We start from the raw sequence: 19463 nt of genomic DNA on the forward strand, positions 1-19463 counted from the left end.
GGTCAGTATAGCTATTGGTGTCAAGACGGGACACATACGACTACGAGCTCACTTATGCAAAATTAGTGCGGCAAGTAATGGCATCTGTAGGGTATGTGGGGAAGACGATGAGACGTTGAAACATTTCCTGTCATTGCCCGGCTTTCGCGGCTAATAGACACCCGTACTTAGGTTGGCACTTGATACCAGACATGAACCAACTTTGGGAAGTGGTTTGGAAAACAGTTAAGAATATTGTAAGTAGCGCGGATGTCCTAACTTAAAAATTTCTTTTTTGAGGTTTACTTTTTAGTTTTTAGAGCGCACAACAAGCCGATTACTGGCTTAGGTGTATGTTGTTAGTGGCATTGGGCAGATTAATATCTGCACCCTCTTTTCAACCTAATCTAACCTAACCTAACCTAACCTAAGCTTAAAATCTATATCACATTTGGAGCAAATATGTTCTAACTATGTATGTGTAATAACTACGATTGACAAACGACAATATTGTTGCAAATAAGCCAAAATCTGACGAACATTATATGGGAGCTATATCTAAATCTGAACCGATTTCTATGAAATTCACTAGTAATGCGGAGAGCCATAAGAAAATCCGTTCCGCCAAATTTCGAGGGAATAGGTTAACAAGTTACCATTTTATTGCATTATTGCTGCATATCGGATGAACATATATATTGGAGCTATATCCAAATCTGAACCGATTTCAAGCAAACTTCTCAGATAATGTGGAAGTCGTCGAGCAAGGCGTTGTACAAAGTTTTGGGAAAATTGGTTAATAAAAGCGATTGCAATGGTTCTAGAAGTGAAAATCGGGCGATATATATAAATGAGAGCTATATCTAAATCTGAACCGATTTCTATGAAATTCACCAGTAATGTGAAGAGTCATAAAAAAATCCGTCCCGCCAAATTTCGAGGGAAGAGGTTAACAAGTGACCATTTTATTGCATTATTACTGCAAATCGGATGAACATATATATGGGAGCTATATCTAAATCTGAACCGATTTCGAGCAAACTTCTCATATATTGTGGTAGTCATTTAAGAAGGCGTTGTACAAACTTTTGGGAAGATTGGTCAATAAAATCGCTTGCAATGGCTCTAGGAGTGAAAATCGGGCGATATATATAAATGAGAGCTATATCTAAATCTGAACCGATTTCTATGAAATTCACCAGTAATGTGGAGAGTCATAAGAAAATCCGTCCCGCCAAATTTCGAGGGAATGGGTTAACAAGTGACAATTTTATTGCATTATTACTGCAAATCGGATGAACATATATATGGGAGCTATATCTAAATGTGAACCGATTTCAAGCAAACTTGTCATACACTGTGGTAGTCGTTTAAGAAGGGGTTTTACAAAATTTTGGAAAGATTGGTCAATAAATGCGATTGCAATTGCTCTAGGAGTGAAAATCGGGCGATATATATAAATGAGAGCTATATCTAAATCTGAACCGATTTCTATGAAATTCACCAGTAATGTGGAGAGTCATAAGAAAATCCGTCCCGCCAAATTTCGAGGGAATGGGTTAACAAGTGACAATTTTATTGCATTATTACTGCAAATCGGATGAACATATATATGGGAGCTATATCTAAATGTGAACCGATTTCAAGCAAACTTGTCATACACTGTGGTAGTCGTTTAAGAAGGGGTTTTACAAAATTTTGGAAAGATTGGTCAATAAATGCGATTGCAATTGCTCTAGGAGTGAAAATCGGGCGATATATATAAAAGAGAGCTATATCTAAATCTGAACCGATTTCTATTAAATTTACCAGTAATGTGGAGAGTCATAAGAAAATCCGTCCCGCCAAATTTCGAGGGAATGGGTTAACAAGTGACCATTTTATTGCATTGTTACTGCATATCGGATGAACATATATATGGGAGCTATATCCAAATCTGATCAGATTTTTTCTAATTTCAATAGGCTTCGTCTCTAGGCCGAAAAACATGCCTGTACCAAATTTGGAGACGATCGGATGAAAATTGCGAACTGTAGTTTGTTCACAAATTAACATGGACAGACGGACGAACAGACAGACAGACAGGTAGACAGACAGACAGACAGACAGACGGATATTGCTTAATCGAATCAGAAAGTGATTCTGGATCGATTGGTATACTTATCGATGGGACTATCTTTCTTCCTTTTGGATGTTACAAACTAATTCACTAAGTAATTGGGTTGCCCAAAAAGTAATTGCGGATTTTTTAAAAGAAAGTAAATGCATTTTTAATAAAACTTAGAATGAACTTTAATCATATATACCTTTTTTACACTTTTTTTTTAAAGCAAGTTAAAAGTAGCAGCCGATAAATGACAGAAGAAAGAATGCAATTACAGAGTCACAAGCTGTGAAAAAATTTTTCAACGCCGACTATATGAAAAATCCGCAATTACTTTTTGGGCAACCCAATATAATTCCCTGTACCATAGTAGTGGTGTAGGCTGTTTTATGCGTCTTTCAACCGCTTTTAAAAATTGTAATTTCGAATTATGGGGCTTTGTCAAAATTTTACAGTTATATTGTTTAAAAGCCACCAAAAGTATATGCATCGGAGTTTATTTAAAAAACCAGTAAGCAAAGGCAAAAGCCGGCCGGTGACAACTGTATAATACCCTACATCTACCCTATAAGTACCGAGGGTCACCGCAGCGCAGAGGTTAGCATGTCCGCCTATGACGCTGAACGCCTGGGTTCGAATTCTGGCGAGACCATCGGAAAAAATTTTCAGCGGTGGTTTTCCCCTCCTAATGCTGGCAACATTTGTGAGGTACTATGCCATATAAAACTTATCTCCAAAGAGGTGTCGCACTGCGGTACGCCGTTCGGACTCGGCTATAAAAAAGAGGCCCCTTATCGTTGAGCTTAAACTTGAATCGGACTGCACTCATTGATATGTGAGAGGTTTGCCCCTGTTCCTTAGTGGAGTGTTCATGGGCAAAATTTGCAATTTGCAAAGCACTAAGTTCCACTGTAGTGATTTTAGTCTAGAAATATGGTCACTTGAATTGGTAACACTTCATGTAAGCTACCCTGTATTTTTTTCTCTTAAATCCTTAGTAGAAGTTCCATTTTCATATACATATGGAATATGATTGTTGAACTATTTAATTTTCCATCCCTTTAAATATTCCATTCGGTATTAAAACCCACCTATTATCGGTTACACCGCCAATAGTTGGGACTAGCGGTGCTTGTAATTTGTTTGGAAAACTTTCTACCCAATCGTCGTATCTAATATTGTTTACAAGTTTTATGCTGATTGTTTGTTTCATTGCTTTTCGTTGGTATTGTGTGCTTTTTTCTTCGTTCTTCGTTCTTTTTTGTTTTTCATTTTTCCATGGCGGAATATTTTTCTTTGGTTGTTGCAAACGTAACTTAATAACGAAACTGAAATAAAATTATAAAGATTAATGATTCTTAAAAGAAAGAAATTGAAATTAAAGAAGAGCTCAAGACAGAAAACACTCCCCTGCTCATATTCGCACTTTAAGAAGGACAGACAAACAGACAGACAGGCAGTGATGACAACTGTTTTTGAGAAATGCATGAAAAAAATACTGTGAATAAGTAATCGTTGTCTTAATTTTTGCCAACACTTTTCTTGAAAAAGAAAGGCTGAAAATCATAAGTTTTATGATGTGTAACTTTAAGAGGCAGAATATACGGAAAAGGAAACAGGATTTCAAGTGTAAAACGGAAAGGATGCTTTTAAATCATGTTTTGAAGTTGTCTTAACAAATAAACAACTTCAAAGTAATTTTTCTGTCTTAACTTCGCTTTGACATGGGTTTACTGAAGTGCAAAGAATTCGAGCAGTGCAAATATCTTAATGAAATTTGGTACGAATGAGCAATCTGGAAATTAAATTGTCACAAAAGGAAAGAGTTTTTTTTCCACTGAATCTAATCCAGTGTTTAAGCGTAACATTGCAAAGCCATGCAGCAGGTAATCAAACAACCATTCATTGGTTACCACCAAACTGATCTCAATATAAAAGTATACTGGGCCTGTGGAGGCCACTTCTAAGGGACTAGGGGCCGCTTTTTGGAGCCAAGTATAAAACATTACTTTTGACTTAAAATTATGCAAAAATGTCAGATCAATAGGATTACGAATTTCACAATGAAGTCTTTCTACGACCGCTTCGAAAAAGAACAAATAAAAGCGTACTAAGTTCCGCAGAGCTGAATCTTATATACCATCTACCATGGATCGCATTTACCAAGTTCTTGAAATGACTTTTTCAATATATTGGGTTGCCCAAAAAGTAATTGCGGATTTTTCATATAGTCGGCGTTGACAAATTTTTTCACAGCTTGTGACTCTGTAATTGCATTCTTTCTTTTGTCAGTTATCAGCTGCTGCTAAAAAAAGTATATTTGATTAACGTTCATTCCAAGTTTTATTAAAAATGCATTTACTTTCTTTTAAAAAATCCGCAATTACTTTTTGGGCAACCCAATATATTACCAACATCAAGTTATTCACCGATATGGGCCGTACTAGTCAAGGCTGCTGGAAGTCATAGAAACTAATACCTCACTGTCCCAAATTTCAGCAAAATCGTATAATAAATGTGGCTTTTATGGGCCTAAGACCCTAAATCGGAGGATCGGTCTATATGGCAGCTTAATTCAAATCTTAACCGATCTGGGCCAGATTGAAGAAAGATGTCGAAGGGCCTAAGATAACTCACTGTTTCAAATTTCAGCAAAATCGGATAATAAATGTGGCTTGTATGGGCCTAAGACTCTAAATCGGAGGATCCGCCTATATGGTAGATATATCCAAATCTGGTCCGATCTAGGTCAAATTGATGAAAGATGTCCAAGGGCCTAACACTATTCACTGTCCCAAATTTCAGCAAAATCGAATAATAAATGTAGCTTTCATGGGCCTAAGATCCTAAATCGGAGGATCGGTCAAAATGGCAGCTATATCCAAATCTGAACCGATGTAGGCCAAATTGATAAATGATGTTGAAGGACCTAAGACAACTCACTGTCCCAAATTTCAGCAAAATCGGATAATAAATGTGGCTTTTATGGGCCTAAGACCCTAAATCGGAGGATCGGTCTATATGGCAGCTTTATTCAAATCTTAACCGATCTGGGCCAGATTGAAGAAAGATGTCGAAGGGCCTAAGACAACTCTCTGTCCCAAATTTCAGCAAAGTCTGATAATAAATGTGGCTAAATGGGCCTAAGACCCTATATCGGAGGATCGGTCTATATGGCAGCTATATCCAAGTCTGCACCGATCTGGGCCATATTTAAGAAAAATGTCGAAATGCCTTAGATATCTCACTGTTTCAAATTTCAGCAAAATCCGATAATAAATGTGGCTTTTATTGGCCTAAGACCCCAAATTGGAGGATCGGTCTATATGGCAGCTATATCCAAATCACGACCGATCTATACCAAATTGACGAAGGTTGTCGAAGAGCATAACACAACTCACTGTCCCAAATTTTAGCTAAATCGGGCAATAAATGTGGCTTTTATGGGCCTAAGACCCTAAATAGGAGGATCGGTCTATATAGCAGCTATATCCAAATCACGACCGATCTGGGCGATATTAAAGGAAGATGTTGAAGGGCCTAAGACAACTCACTGTCCCAAATTTCAGCAAAATCGGATAATAAATGTGGCTTTTATGGGCCCAAGACCCTAAATCGGAGGATTGGTCTGTATAGCGGATATATCCGAATCTGAACCAATGTGGGCCGAATTGGTGAGTGATGTCGAAGTGCCTAACACAACTCACTGTCCCAAATTTCAGCAAAATTGGATAATAAATGTGGCTTTTATGGGCCTAAGACCCTAAATCGGAGGATCGGTCTATATGGCAGCTATATCCAAATCTGAACCGATATGAGCCATATTTAAGAAAGATACCGAAGGGCCTAAAATAGCTCACTGTCCCTAATTTCAGCAAAATCGGATAATAAATGTGGCTTTTATTGGCCTAAGACCCTAAATCGGAGGATCGGTCTATATGGGGGCTATATCAAGACATAGTCCGATATAGCCCATCTTCGAACTTATTTTGCTTATGGATAAAAAAAGAATCTGTGCAAAATTTCAGCTCAATATCTCTATTTTTAAAGACTGTAGCGTGATTTCAACAGGCAGACGGACGGATATGTCTTGATCGTCTTAGATTTTTACGCTGAATATACCACCATCCTTCGGTGGTGGGTATAAAAATCGGTTTATATGGCTGCTATATCAAGACATGGACCGATTTTGCCCGCTTACAAATCCAACCGACCTACACTTACGGTTTGCTATTTGTGCAAAATTTCAAGCGCTTAGCTTTACTTCTTCGAAAGTTGGCGTGCTTTCGATAGACAGACGGACGGACATGTCATAACGGCCTAGAATGCACTGTGGCACGGATTAGCCAAAATACTTTTTCATAAATAGTTGTTACGTAAACTGGCAGTAAAGTAGTTAGGGTGTGTCTTTACCCTAACTATATTTCCGTTATGGTGATATTGGATTTTTTTGGGGTGTGGGGAACCCCCCGCACACTTAGGTCGAAGTTTGTATACCAAGTATACTCAACTCTTAAATATCTTTCATTTGACACCCATATTGTCAAAATCGGTTAAGATGCCCCCTCGGGTTTTGGGATGGGGCGTCCCCCCAAGTTATTGAACCCAAAAATTTTATACTAATTTCGTGTTGTTGGGGTATCATAAGGTGGCATAAAAAATTTCTCTAAATTCGGTGCATCCATTTCTGAGATCTGTCATATTTGAATAATGGGGAAATTTCGCGTCCTCTAAGGACTCAAGCATCATAACTTCGAGGTCGGTTTATATGACAGGTCTGTCTTAACATTAATAATCCCCGATGATCTACATCGATTAGAAGTGTCTGGTCAAAATTTCAAGCGAATTGCTTTATTCGCTAAGAAGCTTTTCCGATTTCCACAGCCAGACAAACTGAGGAACGGTGGACCGACAGACATGGATATATTGGCATAGAATGTCAAGACGATCAAGAATGTTGTTATACCCACCTTTATAGGATGGGGGTATATTATTCTGGTCATTCCGTTTGTAACAGCTCGAAATATTTGTCTAGGAGCCTCTAAAGAATATACATTCTTGATCGTCTCTAGCCATGTCCGTCCGTTCTTCTGTCCAATCGTCTGTTGAAATCACGATAGCGGTCGAATGCTTAAAGCTAATCGCTTGAAAATTCGCACAGATACTTAATGTCGATGTGGGTCATAGGGGATTGAAAATGGGTCATATCGGTTCATATTTGGATATAGCTCCCATATAAACCAATCTCCCGATTTGACTCATTGGGCAACTGGAAGCCACAAGTGTTGTTCGATTTGGCTGAAATAGTGTTATGATATGACTTTCAGCAACTGTGCTGAGTACGGTTTAAATCGGTCAAGAACCTGATATAGCTCCCATTTAAACCGATATCCCGATTTTACTTCTTGAGACGTTACAAGCCGCAATTTTTGTCCGATTTGGCTGAAATTTTGCACGTAGTGTTCTGTTATGATTTTCAACAACTGCCCCAAGTACGGTCAAACTCGGTCCATAACCTAATATAGCTCCCATATAAACCGATATCCCGATTTGACTTCTTGAGCCTCTGAAAGCCGCAATTTTTGTCCGATTTGGCTGAAATTTTGCGTGCGGTGTTCTGTTATGACTTGCAATTACCGTGCCAAATACGATCCAAATCAGTCTATAACCTAATATGGCTCTCATGTAAACCAGTCTCTCGATCGTCCTGGTTCGGTTCCCAGAAGCTTTAATTTTCGCTGATTTGTCACAAGTTTGGTATGCAGAATCCATGGCGGTGGTTTCCCAAGATTCGGCCCGAACTTAGCAAGCTTTTACAGGTTTTATACTTTTTGGGCTAGAAGATCAAAATTTTGGATTTTTACAAAAGGAATACCTGTTTAGTATACCCCTCATCATATGGTTATAAAAATAAATCTCTACTTTCTGTTTACCACCAAAGATTTTTCTCTGAGTAGTAGCTGATGGGAGATCACCGTAGCGCAGAGGTTAGCATGTCCGCCTATGACGCTGAAAGCCTGGGTTCGAATCCTGGCGAGACCATCAGAAAAAATTTTCAGTGGTGGTTTTCCCCTCCTAATACTGGCAACATTTGTGAGGTACTATGCCATGTAAAACTTCTCTCCAAAGAGGTGGCGCACTGTGGCACGCCGTTCGGACTCGGCTATAAAAAGGAGGCCCCTTATCATTGATATATGAGAAGTTTGCCCCTGTTCCTTAGTGGAATGTTCATGGGCAAAATTTGCATTTGCAGTAGCTGATGGGACATAGCATTTTCTCCAGTGTAATGCATATGGCTGTAGGGTTTTCAAATGCCAAATTCTTTACCATATATGAAGCAAAAGCTTTAAAATAAAATTTTGGTTTTTAATCACATTCACACAACAAATTCCCTTGATTCCCTGTTTTTTAAAAATTTAAGCCAAAATGTCTTACCTTTTGTGAATTATTTCGTTTTCCTCCAAGTTTTTTTGGTTGGATTGTTTCAATGTTTCCGGTGCGTTGGCAACATTTGATTGCCACAACATTTAATAATACAGGGAATTGTTGCAAAGTTAACAAGTTTCTGTTTCCAGCCTAAAGTGGCTACTTAGGTGGTGGTGACTTGTGGCGTGGGGCTCTCGGGTCAAGACAACAAATTTATGATAAAAGAAAGTATTATTGTGTGTAAATATATTTAACAACATTGGCCAGTGTAAAACAATGAATGATTTGCAGCAGTCGCCGAGCCAGGAGGTAAAGGAGCTATGGGAGCTACAGCCCAACATGGACATTAACAAACGAACGAAATGGCAATAAACACTTGGCACACAAAACGAAAGGTGGTGCGAGTTACGAGTAAATCTACTCTTTTATTTCTCTTTAAACATTCTTATAATTTATGGCCGCATTTCAGTTGTTTCTTAAGTATTTTTGAACGGATGAACTTTTTTTTATACCCACCACCGTAGGATACAGGGGTATATTCATTTAGTTATTCCGTTTGCAACACATCGAAATATCAATTTTCGACCCTACAAAGTATATATATTTCGGATCGTCATACAATTCTAAGACGATTTAACGATGTCCGTGTGTCTCTCCGTCTGTCCGTCCGTATGTTGTAATCACTCTACAGGCATCAAAAATTGGGATATTGAGCTGAAATATGCCACAGATACTCATTTTTGATGCACGGTGGTTATGTTCTTGAACGGGCCAAATTGGAACATATTGGGATATAGCTGCCATATAGACCGATCTGCCGATATAGGGTCTGAAGCCCAAAACTTCTTTATTTATTGCCCAATTTCGCTGAAATTGCAAACGTGGGTTATTTTAAGTCTTCCGACATCTGATTTAAGTTTGGTTCAGATCAGACTATATTTAGATATAGCTGCCATATAGACCGATCTCCCGATAAAGGGTCTGAAGTCCATAAAAGCTTTATTTTTTAAACGATTTCGCTGAAATTTAAAACAGTGAGTAGTTCTAGACCTAATAACATCTGACCCAAACATGGTTCAGATCGGACTATATTTAGATATAGCTGCCCCATAGACCGATCTCCCGATAAAGGGTCTGAAGCCCATAAAAGCTTTATTTAATGTCCAATTTCGCTGAAATTTGAAACAGCGGGTTATTTTAAGTCTCCCCACATCTGACTTAAGTATGGTTCAGATCGAACTATACTTCGATATAGCTGTCATATAGACCGATCTCCTGTTAAAAGGGTCTGAAGTCCATAAAAGCATTATTTTTTATCCAATTTCACTGAAATTTGAAACAGTGAGTAGCTGTAGGCCACCCGCCATCCGACTTAAATATTGTCAAAATAGGACTGTATTTAGATATAGCTGTCATATAGACCTATATGCCGGTTAAGGGTCTAAAGCTCATATTATTACCCGATTTATTACCAGATTTTGTTGAAATTTGAAATAGAAAATCCAACAGTGACTTATATTAATAAGAGCACTCAATGTCCTTGCCGAATTTGGGAACATAAGTTATCTAATTTTCATCGGATTGTGACGAAAGGGGGATTGTGGGTATTCAAAGTTAGGTTAGGTTAGATTGAAAATGGGTGCAAATATTAATCCGCCCCATGCCACTATGGACATACACCTAAGCCAGTAATCGGCTTGTTGTGGGCTCCAAAAACTATAAAGTAACCTCTAAAGAGAAAATTTTAAGTTTACCATAATTGTTTTCAATGCCACTCCCCTAAGTAGGTTCATGTCTGGTATTGTGTCTCCACCTAAGTGCCGGCATCTGTTAGACGCGAAAGCCGGGCAATGACAAAGGAAATGCTCCAACGTCTCATCATCTTCCCCGCATGCCCTACACATTCTATCACTTGCCGCACCGATTTTACAAAAGTGAGCTCTTAATCCTATGTGTCCCGCTATGATACCAATAGCTATACTGACCTCCTTCTTGCTTCCTTTCAGTAATAGCCTTGTCTTCTCATGATCTGGATCCCCCCATAGGATTTTCGCCCACTCCCTTATCTCGGACTGCATTGATCCGAAAGGCTTCGGGTTAACCAAGTTTATTGACGGCAGTCCTCTGGCCTTCACAGCCAATCATTTTCCCTTACTCCGTTATGGCCCGCTACCCGGCGGATTTTGCCATCCTCAGAGAAGGCGCTAATCTCCTTCTTACACTGCAAGACTGTTCTAAACCTTACCGTCCTGGTTGTTATTGTCCTTATGGGAATTTTACTGTAGGTAAAGATGTTCACACTCGACGTCCTCGCGTAAGCACCACACCACTTCACGCATTCCGTGATCGGCCGAATCTCCGCCTGTAGGTCCGTATTATGGTCAGGCACTCTGAAACAGATCTCAGCCCCTGGGTTCTCAATGAAGCTGGGGTTTACATTTTGCCATCCTCAGAGAAGCCGTTAATCTCCTTCGTACACTGCAAGACTGTTAGAGACCTTACAGTCGTGGTTATTATTGCCCTTATGGCAAATTTATTGTCGGTAAAGATGTTCAGACTCGATGTCCTCGCGTTAGCACCACACCACTTCACGCATTCCCTGATTGCCTGGATCTCCGCCTGCAGACCGTATTATGGTCAGGCAGTCTTAAACAAATCTCAGTCTCTGGGTTTTCAATGTAAACCCCCAGGCCTACTCTGTCCTTTAGCTTTGATCCATCCATGTAACATAATCTTCCAGATGGCAATACTAGGGTTTCTTCAATCCAAGACTGTGCCGATGGCAGCAATGCGTCGCACTCGACTTCAAGGTTCATCTCAGGTATCCGATCGGAAACCTCTCCACTTCCCTCCAGGTTTTTTATCGTCGCCTTGATTATACCGCAATGGTATGAGCTGCTCCCATACTTAATCTATTCTCCCATTGCCTTGAGTCTCATAGCTTTAGTGGCTGCCTCACACTTAATCTGTATGTCAATGGGTCGCATATCTAGAATATTCTCCAGTGCCCTATTGGACGTGGTCCTCATCGCTCCGCCTATGCCAAGACAACATGTTCTCTGAACCTGTTATATGGTCCTTATGTTGCACTTTTTCTCCATCGCAGTCCACCAAACTACTGAGGCGTAAGTAAGTTGTGGTCTAATCACGCTCCTGTAGAGCCAGTGGACTATCCTAGGATCCAGGCCCCATTTCGAGCCTAAGGCCCGTCTGCATAGTGCTCAACATCTGTGAGTCTTCTCAGTACGCTCCTGAATGTGACACTTCCAATTAAGTTTCCTGTCCAAGATCACGCCTTGTCAGATATGGAAATCGTCTTATTGAGGAAACGTTTTGCTTTAAATTGGCCCACCTTCGTCCTGTCCCGTCGTATCCTGTTGAAAATGGGTTTTCATCAAAAGCCTTAACATGTCCTCCGTTGTCTGTGCTCTCACTCCCATATCGTCTACTAAAGTTTCAGTTTGGACATGGGTTTTTGAGAGAAACTTTTTTATCTTGGCGGCGTCATTTACGCTATCGACCAGGCCCGACCGAACTTAATGCCTTTTTACTTGTTGTTGGTTATTGCACACTTCACCATAGCAGGGGTATATATTAAGTTGGTCATGATGTTGGCAACATTCACAGGTATGTTGTTAAGAGATGTTGAAAATATTTTAAAATTGATATTGCGAGACGAGTTGATGATTTCTATTAGGACTACCGATTTTCCATTTATCGGTCGTTTTATTCGTATAGGCCACCTCCAATACCAACACCATGAATGGCGGTATACTTATACAGCTATTCCGTTTACAACATCTTGGTATCTGCAATTAAAAATCACCATCTAAATTGCAGCAACTTGTGGTGTAGGCTACATCACAGTCATCTTTACTCAGTTTTTGTTCTTTTCTGCGAGCGTGTTTTTTTTTTCTCTCTTAAATGTTGTTGCTGGTCTTTCATATCTTTTTCAAAGTTGAGAATTTTATTGTTTCTTATCTGTTTGGTATGTCGTTTGCGTGCATACTATGACTGAGTTCAAATCCTAGTCGAGTGTTGAGTGGAGTCGAGTGTTTACTTTGCGGTCAATTTGAGTTTCATAATTAAAAATCTTTATGGAACTTATGCGCATCTTTTGTGGTTGTTTCCAAAGTACTCTCGACATGAAAGACGAACAAAGAAAAAAAAAAAAAACTGGCATGGAATAAAATCCAGAGATTTAATAACTTTATCCAGAAAATATATTTTTTTTGGTTTATTTCATTCATTTTTTGGGTTATGAATGCAATGCAGCCAGCCAGCCATGGTCTAAGAGCCTGGATACCACGGTAAAGAGGGAGAGGGAAAGAGGAGAAGAGTATTGAAATGTGGCTATGCTTTCAAAAAATTCATTAAAAAGTCATAAAATGTTAGCCAAGCAAGGATGTTTAAGTGGTTGTTGTGGTGGAGACTTTAATGGGCCTCCTTCCATGCAGTTTTGTTTATATTAAACTTTATGATGGAAATAAAATTTGATTCGATTATTAAGTTAACTCTAATAAGCAGAGAAATCAAAGTAAATATAGAAAACGAAATTCTTTTCCAATGGGAAAAGTGTGACTTGTAGAGCATAATTCAAATTTTGCCCGTGAACATCCCACTAAGGAACAGGGACAAACTTCTCACATATCACATATCAATGATGCAGGAGGCCACTCCTTTTTATAGCCGAGTCCTAACGGCGTGCCGCAGTGCGACACCTCTTTGGAGAGAAGTTTTACATGGCATAGTACCTCACAAATATTGCCAGCATTAGGAGGGGAAAACCACTGCTGAAATTTTTTTCTGATGGTCTCGCCAGGATTTGAACCCTGACGTTCAGCGTCATAGGCGGACATGCTTGTATAGATTTGTATAGAGTTTGACATTTTATCATTATAGCGAGAAGTTTTTTCTCCCCTCGCGCTGGAGTAAGCCTGCCGGGGCTGAGTAAGACCCCCACACTGGCAATACAAGCATGCTAACAATTCGGCAATCGAGGCTCCTAACTTAGATTAGGCTTAAGTAACAGTCTGCCTTCAGACTCACTAAGACATTTTCATCCATTGTAATACCACAGGAACAAGAGAAGGAAGATGGCTTCAAGTTCCCACCGCTTCAGACGTTCAGACCGCTTCAAAAAATCCAACAACTTGCGAGTGTTAACATCCGCTAAATCAGATAAGTTCTCGAAGAATTGAGAACCTAAAGTGGAACTCCTTCTGACTGCTAGTGTGGGACACATACACACAGTAGATGTTCCATAGTCTCATAATCCTCGGCGTCCTTACAGCTTCTGCAATAGTCGTTACTTGCAACCTTGAGTCTGTCAGCACGTTTACCGATCAGACAGTGACCTGCCTCCTCCTGACCTGAACTCCTTCTGACTCCCAGTGCGGGACAAACACACCCAAAGTGGAACTCCTTCTGACTGCTAGTGCGGGACACACACACACACATCTTAAACTCTTTTTCCTCGCCGTCCTCACAGTCTCGGCAAAAGTCGTTACTTGCATCCACAAATCAGTTAGCACGTTTACCGATCAGACAATGACCTGCCATGAAGGACACAATGACTGATATAAAAAAGTAGTTCCTGGCCTCGCAAGATCGTCTGCTCTACAAATCCCTGGAATATATCTGTGACCTGGCAACCAGAACAGGTGAATTTTGTACTGTCCAGCCATTTCGGTGAGAGATCCGCCACAGTCGACGGCGGTTTTTGAATGGAGAAATACGTTCTCCAGGGATTTAAAAGTCGTCGTTATGACATTACATTTAAACCATTTCACCACTTCTTTAGTTGCAAGGATCTCCGCCTCATACACACTACTGTGGTCGGATAAGTCTCGTTATTACCAGTCCAAGCTCTTCAGAGTGCACCCCGAAGCCCACCTGCTATATAGAAGTCTGCAGCTGCCTATGACGCTGAACGCCTGGATTGGAATCCTGGCGAGAACATCTGAAAAAAATTTTCAGGGATGGTTATTCTCTCCTAATGCCAGCAAAATTTGTGAGGTATTTTGGTATGGCAGCCATATAAAAACTTCTCCACAAAGAGGTGTCGCACTTTGGCTTGCCGTTCGGACTCGGCTTTAAAAAGGAAGCTGCGTTTTGAGTCGGATGTCGGTAGGATTAACCCAACTCACAATTTCAAATTTCCGCAAAATTGCGTAATAAATGCAGCTTTTATGGGTTTCAGATCCTTAACCGGCAGGTTGGTCTGTATACTCAACCAAATTTGTTATTCAAAACAGCAAAAATGTTTGCTAAACAGCATTTTTTGTCTGCCGATGGTGAGAAAGCAGACAGTACTGCTGTTGCAGCAAACATAGGGCTGCTGTATTCGTCAACATTTCGGTCAGCTAAATCAGCAAACAAAATCTGCTGTTTTAAGTACAAAAATCTGCTGAAGAAAATTTTTATACCCACCACCGAAGGATGGGGGTATATTCATTTTGTCATTCCATTTACAACATTTCCGACCTATAAGGTATATATACACTTGATCGTCATAGAAATCAAGGACGAACTAGCCATTTCCGTCCATCTGTCTGTTGAAGTCACGCTATAGCATTTAAAAATAAAAGACATTGAGCTGAAACTTTGCACAGATTCTTTTTTTTTAATAGACAGGTTAAGTTCGATGGTCAGCTATATCGGACTATATCTTGACATAGCCCCTATATAGACCAATCCGCCGATTTAAGGTCTTAGGCCCTGAAATTTGGGACAGTGAGTTGTATTAGGCCACTCGACATCCTCCTTCAATTCGGACCCGATCGGTCTAGATTTGGATATAGCTGCCATAGAGACCGATCTCTCGATATAAGGCGCATTAGTTGTCCGATTTTGCCAAAATGTAGCTCAGTGAGTTATGTTAGGCTCTCCGACATCTTTCTTCATTTTGGCCCAGATTGGTCTGGTTTTGGATATAGCTGCCATGTAGAGCGATCTCTCGATTTAATGTTTTGGGCCCATAAAAGGCGCATTTATTATACCCTATACCATAAGATTGGGGGGTATACTAATTTCGTCATTCTGTTTGTAACTACTCGAAATATTCGTCTGAGACCCCATAAAGTATATAAATTCTTGATCGTCGCGACATTTTATGTCGATCTAGCCATGTCCGTCCGTCTGTCCGTCCGTCCGTCCGTCTGTCTGTCGAAAGTACGCTAACTTCCGAAGGAGTAAAGCTAGCCGCTTGAAATTTTGAACAAATACTTCTTATTAGTGTAGGTCAGTTGGTATTGTAAATGGGCCATATCGGTCCATGTTTTGATATAGCTGCCATATAAACCGATCTTGGGTCTTCACTTCTTGAACCTTTAGAGTGCGCAATTCTTATCCGATTGGAATGAAATTTTGCAAAACGTGTTTTGTTATGATATCCAACAACTGTGCCAAGTATGATTCAAATCGGTTCCTAACCTGATATAGCTGCCATATAAACCGATCTTGGGTCTTGACTTCTTGAGCCTCTAGAGTGCGCAATTCTTATCCGATTGGAATGAAATTTTGCACGAAGTGTTTTGTTATGATATCCAACAACTGTGCCAAGTATGGTTTAAATCGGTTCATAACCTGATATAGCTGCCATATAAACCGATCTTGGGTCTTGACTTCTTGAGCCTCTAGAGTGCGCAATTCCTATCCGATTGGAATGAAATTTTGCATGACGTGTTTTGTTATGATATCCAACAACTGTGTCAAGTATGGTTCAAATAGGTCGATAACCTGATATAGCTGTCATATAAACCGATCTTGGGTCTTGACTTCTTGAGTCTCTAGAGGGCGCAATTCTTATCCGATTTAAATGAATTTTTGCACAACGTGTTTTGTTATGATATCCAACAACTGTGCTAAGTATGGTTAAAATCCGTTCATAACCTGATATAGCTGTCATATAAACCGATCTGGGATCTTGACTTTTTGAGCCTCTAAAGGTCGCAATTATTATTCGATTTGCCTGAAATTTTGTACTACTGATTCTCTCATGACCATCAACATACGTGTTTATTATGGTCTGCAACATTTTACACAGGTCTCCAACATATAATTTAATTGTTGTCCAAACCGGATCATATCTTGATATCGCTCTTATAGAAGAGAAAATCTTTTCTTATATCCTTTTTTGCCTAAGAAGAGATGCCGGGAAAAGAACTCGACAAATGCGCTCTATGGTGGAGGGTATATAAGATTCGGCCCGGCCGAACTTAGCACGCTTTTACTTGTTTTTTTTTTTCAAGTAGTAGTGCATATGGAACGATGACATTAAGAAATTTAAAACAAATGTCAATAGACATCTCTCCTGCTTCATCACATCTACCCCCTGTATTACGTTGGACAACGCAATATATTGGTTGAAAAAAAACTTTTCCCAATTAAACTTGTTAAACTCATGTTATTTAAGTTGCTCAAACAATTCCCATAAAATTTTGTGCGTTTTTTGTTTTGGCCTCAAAATCGTTTTGTGATCTCATCAGGATATGGTCGATCTTTAGACCATTTTGTTTCTTGCTTTCATAGAAACACGAAAAGGCAAAAATACTTGTTTACTTGTTTTTATACCCTCCACCATAAGATGGGGGGTATACTAATTTCGTCATTCTGTTTGTAACTACTCGAAATATTCGTCTGAGACCCCATAAAGTATATATATTCTTGATCGTCGTGACATTTTATGTCGATCTAGCCATGTCCGTCCGTCTGTCCGTCTGTCCGTCCGTCCGTCCGTCTGTCTGTCGAAAGCACGCTAACTTCCGAAGGAGTAAAGCTAGCCGCTTGAAATTTTGCACAAATACTTCTTATTACTGTAGGTCGGTTGGTATTGTAAATGGGCCATATCGGTCCATGTTTTGATATAGCTGCCATATAAACCGATCTTGGGTCTTGACTTCTTGAGCCTCTAGCGTGCGCAATTCTTATCCGATCAGAATGAAATTTTGCACGACGTCTTTTGTTATTATATCCAACAACTGTGTCAAGTTTGGTTCAATTCGGTCCATAACCTGATATAGCTGCCATATAAACCGATCTTGGGTCTTGACTTCTTGAGCCTCTAGAGTGCGCAATTCTTATCCGATTGAAATGAAATTTTGCACGACGTGTTTTGTTATTATATCCAACAACTGTGCCAAGTATGGTTTAAATCGGTTCATAACCTGATATAGCTGCCATATAAACCGATCTTGGGTCTTGACTTCTTGAGCCTCTAGAGGGCGCAATTCTTATCCGATTGAAATGAAATTTTGCACGACGTGTTTTGTTATTATATCCAACAACTGTGCCAAGTATAGTTCAAATCGGTCCATAACCTGATATAGCTGCCATATAAACCGATCTTGGGTCTTGACTTCTTGACCCTCTAGAGGGCACAATTCTTATCCGATTTGAATAAATTTTTGCACGAAGTATTTCGTTATGATATCCAACAACTGTGCCAAGTATGGTTCAAATCGGTTCATGACCTGATATAGCTGTCATATAAACAGATCTGGGGATTTGACTTCTTGAGCTTCTAGAGGGCGCAATTCCTATCCGATTTGGCTGAAATTTAGCATGACGTATTTTATTTTTACTTTCAACAACTGTGTCAAATAAGGTTCAAATCGGTTCATAACCTGATATAGCTACCATATAAACCGATCTGGAATCTTGACTTCTTGACCCCTAGAGGTCGCAATTATTATCCGATATGCCTGAAATTTTGTACGATGGATCCTCTCATGACCATCAACAAACGTGTTTATTATGGTCTGAATCGGTCTATAGCCCGATACAGATCCCATATAAATCGTTCTCTCGATTTTACTTCGTGAGCCCCAATGGGCGCAATTCTTATACGAATTGGCTGAAATTTTACACAGGTCTCCAACATATAATTTAATTGTGGTCCGAACAGGACCATATCTTGATATCGTTTTAATAGCAGAGCAACTCTTTTCTTATATCATTTTTTGCCTAAGAAGATATGCCGGGAAAAGAACTCGACAAATGCGATCCATGGTGGAGGGTATATAAGATTCGGCCCGGCCGAACTTAGCACGCTTTTACTTGTTAAATTTTATTCCTATCTTTTCCAACCATCATGAAAATCTCTGCGAAATTTTACCAAATCCATTTATATTTTCAGAAAAGTAACCGAATTGCAACTGAAACCTCAGCTGTTGGAATGAAGTCAACAGAGAGCGGTTTGAGCTGTAACGCTGTTGCATGGCAAGACGATATATTGTGAAATAATATGTTTTTGATTAGTGGTGATGCCAGCCAAACGGAAAACATGTTCAAAAGGGAAAAAATTGTATTATTCATGCATGCATTGGGAGAAGTTGCAGCAGAGTGCCAAACAACCACAGAATACCACAACACCCGATGGGAGGGGGAGAGAAAGCAAGAGCAAAATTGTAACTACAATAACAAATGAAACTAAACGAAAAACGGTAGAGTGCCAACTACACCAGGAGAATGCCATAAAGTGCATCATGGCACAAAACTGCAACAATGATTTATGAATGCACAGCGAAAAAAGAAAATCCCACTGTAAAGGGAGCAGCATGAGCAGTGGCAGCATCAGCAGGAGCAACCTTTGTTGTAGCAAACCAAATGAAAGTGTTCGTTGTAATAGGTATTCTCTGGCAATCCGCATGATTGCACTTCATTCTTATTTCATATAACTGCTTTTTTTTATAAAGAAGAAGAGAGAGTAAAAGTGGGGCAGAGTCAGTAGTTGAATACCCTAGCCGTTTTGGCCAAGTTCCGTTTATAAATCAATTTGTATTGGGTTGCCCAAAAAGTAATTGCGGATTTTTTAAAAGAAAAAAAAAAATGCATTTTTAATAAAACTTAAAGCAAGCTAAAAGTAACAGCTGATAACTGACAGAAGAAAGAATGCAATTACAGAGTCACAAGCTATGAAAAAATTTGTCAACGCCGACTATAAGAAAAATCC

At 39.6% G+C, this 19463-nt stretch overlaps 1 long non-coding RNA gene across 1 annotated transcript in view; it reads left to right on the forward strand.

The window, feature by feature from the left end:
• LOC106084689 (uncharacterized) overlaps positions 1-19253 on the forward strand; it is a 139375-nt gene extending 120122 nt beyond the window's left edge. The window contains exon 2 of the long non-coding RNA XR_009397228.1: positions 18648-19253. This is a non-coding gene — a long non-coding RNA (uncharacterized LOC106084689). The remainder of the gene's footprint in view (positions 1-18647) is intronic.
• Positions 19254-19463: the final 210 nt, after the last annotated feature.

Source organism: Stomoxys calcitrans, chromosome 2, assembly GCF_963082655.1.
Source record: "Stomoxys calcitrans chromosome 2, idStoCalc2.1, whole genome shotgun sequence".
Taxonomy (NCBI): domain Eukaryota; kingdom Metazoa; phylum Arthropoda; class Insecta; order Diptera; family Muscidae; genus Stomoxys; species Stomoxys calcitrans.